The sequence below is a fragment of the Alosa sapidissima genome, chromosome 8 (assembly GCF_018492685.1).
Source record: "Alosa sapidissima isolate fAloSap1 chromosome 8, fAloSap1.pri, whole genome shotgun sequence".
Taxonomy (NCBI): domain Eukaryota; kingdom Metazoa; phylum Chordata; class Actinopteri; order Clupeiformes; family Clupeidae; genus Alosa; species Alosa sapidissima.
Genome location: NC_055964.1, coordinates 31,867,329 through 31,872,328, shown reverse-complemented (window position 1 = coordinate 31,872,328; position 5,000 = coordinate 31,867,329). Strand labels below are relative to the sequence as shown.

The 5,000-nt window shown below is 48.4% G+C and overlaps 1 protein-coding gene across 2 annotated transcripts in view; it reads right to left on the bottom strand.

Annotated features, from left to right (window-relative positions):
- The window catches only part of atp2a2a (ATPase sarcoplasmic/endoplasmic reticulum Ca2+ transporting 2a), a 40,275-nt gene that overhangs the window by 17,941 nt on the left and 17,334 nt on the right, over nucleotides 1-5,000 (bottom strand). The window lies entirely within an intron of this gene.

The following is a 5,000-nucleotide window of genomic DNA, read 5'->3' as shown; positions in this document are numbered from 1 at the left end:
ACCCTTTCAACAATAAAAACAAAAACAATGCTTGAACGTTCTATTTGGTTCCAAATCTACTTCCTCTCATATGGAATGTTAAAACGGAAGCCTTGTGGGGCCAACTATGATGCTGATAATGGAACTCTCTTGAAAGGGTCTATTCAGTATGCTATGTGGGGAGTAGGACACCGGGCAGTATGGAACTTTATCAGGACAGAGAAGATGGAGGAGAGATCTACAGGTCAGGAGAGGAGGAGAGAAAGAGCAGAAGAAAGAGATGGAGCATGGAGGGAAGGAGAGGAGGAGAGAAAGATCAGAAGAAAGAGATGGATCATGGAGGGAAGGAGAGGAGGAGAGAAAGATCAGAAGAAAGAGATGGATCATGGAGGGAAGGAGAGGAGGAGAGAAAGAGCAGAAGAAAGAGATGGATCATGGAGGGAAGGAGAGGAGGAGAGAAAGAGCAGAAGAAAGAGATGGATCATGGAGGGAAGGAGAGGAGGAGAGAAAGATCAGAAGAAAGAGATGGATCATGGAGGGAAGGAGAGGAGGAGAGAAAGAGCAGAAGAAAGAGATGGAGCATGGAGGGAAGGATTGGGGGGAATGAGGGATACAGTGGAGAAGACTTCTGAGCCTTAAAAGGCCTTCCCAGAGGAGAACAGGGCCAATTTGGGCATCCCTGCGTCTGAGTGTGTGTGTGTGTGTGTGTGTGTGTGTGTGTGTGTTTGTGTGTGTGTGTGTAAGTGTGTAAGAGAGAGAGAAAGAGAGAGAGAGAGAGAGAGAGTGTGTGTGTGTGTGTGTTTGAGAGAGAGAGAGAGATAGAAAAAGAAAGTATGTGTGTGGTGTGTGTGTGTGTGTGTGTGTGTGTGTGTGTGTGTGTGTGTGTGTGTGTGTGTGTGTGTGAGAGAGAGAGAGAGAGATAGAAAAATAAAATGTGTGTGTGTGTGTGTGTGTGTGTGTGTTGTGTGTGTGAGAGAGAGAGAGAGAGATAGAAAAAGTAAGTGTGTGTGTGTGTGTGTGTGAGTGAGAGAGAGAGAGAGAGAGATAGAAAAAGAAAGTGTGTGTGTGTGTGTGTGTGTGTGTATGCTGCGCTTGAGAGTGACCCCATTTAACTTCCTATTTGTAAATAAGCGCCGGGACCTGGGGGAAATGGCCTCGTTGGTCAGAGGAGCCAGCAAGAGCCAGGAGAGAGAGCCGTGGAGCCGTGTGGGGGAGCAGGGGCGCGAGCCGGCATTCCTCCCAGACAAACCTGTCTCTCGCTGGGCCGTGCTCCTCCACAGAGCCTGCCTTCCATGGTCATCCCTGCGGCAGATTCCTAAACAAGCGCGACCCCGGTGGAAATGGATTTTCCTTAAAAAGTGCACTTCCAAACACTGGAGCGGGGGGCAGGCAGGCGGGCGCCGGGGTCCCGCGAGGGGCCGGAGAGGAAACGCGCTGTTCATCCAGCCCCAGAGCCGTCTCATTAATCATCATCACATTAGGATTACAGCGCTCCACTCCACTCCGCACGGGTTACAAGAGCACACACACACACGCGCGCGCGCGCGCACGCACGCACAAACGCACACAGTAACGCACGCACGCTCACGAGAAACGTGGCCACAGATAAACTCACTGGTCATTTATTAAGGGCTGAAAAACAACAAGTCAGTGTGTGCTGGCAATAAAAGGCCAATTCTCTCACTTAATGAGGCAAAGTGTTTGTCCCAAAAACACTCTTCAAACAGTGGAAGTAGTAAAGCAGTAAAAAGGCAAATTGAGTGTGTGTGTGTGTGTGTGTGTGTGTGTGTGTGTGTGTGTGTGTGTGTGTGTGTGTGTGTGTGTGTGTACAGAGGTGGTCATTACGTAATGCTATCTCCAACCTTGAACAACCCATTAGTGACCTACAAGATAACGTGTGTGTGAGAGAGACAACAAGAGTGATAAAAGAAGAGAGAGAGAGAGAGTGAGAGTGAGAGAAATGGAGAGAGAAAGAGTGAGGGGAGAGAGAGTGAATGAGAGAGGAGAGAGAGGATAGAGAGAGACTGAGAGAAAGGAGAGGGGAGAGAGAGAGGGGGGGAGAGAGAAAGAGATAGAGAGAGAGGAGAGAGAGAGAAAGAGAGAGAAAGAGAGAAGGGGGGAGAGAGAAAGAGATAGAGAGAGAGAGGGGAGAGAGAGAAAAAGATAGAGAGAGAGGAGAGAGAGAGAAAGGGTCACGGGAGAAGAGTTAAAAAAGAAAAAGAGAAACTGCCCTTTTGAGGATGAAGAGGAGAAGAAAAGAGCCAGTAGAGAGGGAAACTAATCTGGGGGGGGCACGGGGTTGAGGGGGTGCCCTTGAGAGGAAAATAGCCTGGGAGCCACTATGCACCGGGCCAAACATGGCCAAACTATTTCAATACGCTCGCTGATGCACCCTGATCAGGTTTAAATGTGGACACAGGAGAGCAGCTGCAGAACACACACACACACACACACAGAGACACACACACACACACCCAGAGAGAGGGAACAAAGGGATACCGGTTCATACCACTACACTATTAACCACCTTGAGCATGCATGTGAATGTGTGTGTGTGTGTGTGTGTGTCTGTGTGTCATCCCCAATGATGGGCATCTGTAGCCATGACCTTGAGTAGAGCTCCAGGCTTCCCTCCGGTCATTAGACCAGCATAACAGATCCGAAAGAAGGTCCTAAAGAACAGCAGTGTTAAGATCTCAGGTCTTAAAAACCTGTGGTGTTAAGATTCCTGGTCCTAAAAAGCAGCGGTGTTAAGATCTAGTTCTAAAGAACAGCGGTGTTAAGATCTCTAGTTCTAAAGAACAGCGGTGTTAAGATCTCTAGTTATAAAGAACAGCGGTGTTAAGATCTCTTGTCCTAAAAAGCAGCAGTGTTAAGATCTCTTGTCGTAAAGAGCAGTGGTGTTAAGATCTCTGGTCACAACATCCCACTAGTTGGGTAGGAGGAAAGAGGAGAGGAGGAGAGAACAGGAGGAGGAAACTCAGAGGAGAGAAGAGGAGAGAAGAGGAGAGAGCAGACACAGGATGAGTGAGGAGTGGAAGGGAAGTCCTAACTCCTAAAGAGTGCTCCGAGTGGTGTCTCTATGAGATGTGGATGCGCCTGCGCCTCTATCTGACCCCTGAACCCATCGGCCAGACACCACCGTACCCATCGGGCAGACACCACCGTACAGATCAGATCAGCTGAACCCATCGGGCAGACACCACCGAACCCATCGGCCAGACACCACCGTACAGATCAGATCAGCTGAACCCATCGGGCAGACACCACCGAACCCATCGGCCAGACACCACCGTACAGATCAGATCACCCATCGGGCAGACACCACTGTACAGGTCAGATCAGCTGAAGCTGCATTGTCACCGTATCCCGCAGCACTAAGGCCTGATGTGCTGCCACCAAGGATGCATACCCCCCCCCCCCCCCACTGGGGATTTATAGGACACTGACCACCCAATCACACACACAAACACAGACCCATGGTGTGTACAGCCTGTGACTGCTCTTCCCAGAAAGACTTTGTGGAGCTCAATGGAATCCTCCGACTGTCTAAATGTGGAGTGCCACATACACTCATCACAAGACCTTCACTGCCACCGCAGAAGGTCACGCAAAACACCTGACCAACATCCTCTATGGAGAGTTCTAGAACACAACCAACAATGGGGGGACCTCTATGGAGAGTTCTAGAACACAACCAACAATGGGGGGACCTCCATGGAGAGTTCTAGAACACTACCAACAATGGGGGGACCTCCATGGAGAGTTCTAGAACATTACCAACAATGGGGGGACCTCCATGGAGAGTTCTATAACACAATCCACCAAGGACAAGGCCAGTTTACCTATATAATACCAAAATGAAATATGCAATGTTCCTATACAATACCAAATGTATACCTATGCAATGCTCCTATACAATAGCAAATGTATACCTATGCAATGCTCCTATACAATAGCAAATGTATACCTATGCCATGCTCATATACAATACCAAATGTATACCTATGCAATGCTCCTATACAAAACCAAATGTATACCTATGAAATGCTCCTATACAATACCAAATGTATACCTATACAATGCTCCTATGCAATAGCAAACGTATACCTATGCAATGCTCCTATACAATAGCAAATGTATACATATGCAATACTCTGTGCCTGTTCCTGTGGATAAAAAGTGTCTGCTAAATAAATGCAAACACAACATTTTTAATTGGCTGACCACGCCACACACTGTCCTACACACACACACACACACACACACACACACTAAGACCCTGCTAATAGGAGGGAATCAAAGTTATCTGTAGAGCCCAATTAGGCTGATGTGAAGCTGTGCTGGGTGGGAAGGCCTCTGTAAGCAGATCTGTGGGTCAGAGTGTTATTTCATAAAGCACATATCCTGCTCTTGCGTCCTACTACCCTCTCCCTCCAATCAGAGCGTTATTTCATAAAGCACATATCCTGCTCTTGCATCCTACTACCCTCTCCCTCCAACCACATGCTAATAACCACTAACCACACCACTAAAACAGCCATCCTCCACCTCCGGTCCTCCCTGTCCTTCACCACGACACACACACACACACACACACAAACACACACACACACAGAGCCATCCTCCACCTCCGGCCCTCCCTGTACTTTACCACGACACACACACACACACACACACACACACACACACACACACACAGAGAAAGTAAAAGTCTGACCACATATTTGTTCTAAACACTAAATAAACAAGCTAATTCTTATTAGCTCAAGTCTTCAGCAGGTGAATGAGTTCATTAGTGACATCACCTGTAGACCCAATACGTGGTAGGGCTGGACATGACTCAATGCAATAGCATCCTCCCTACAGCTTACCAAACAACACCATCGATAAACTGCCCGCCTGCTCACCTCCACCTACCATCACTCTGGAACACCTTCCCCAACCAATCAGACGACCTTCCATCACTCCGGAACACCTTCCCCAACCAATCAGACGACCTTCCATCCCTCTGGAACGCC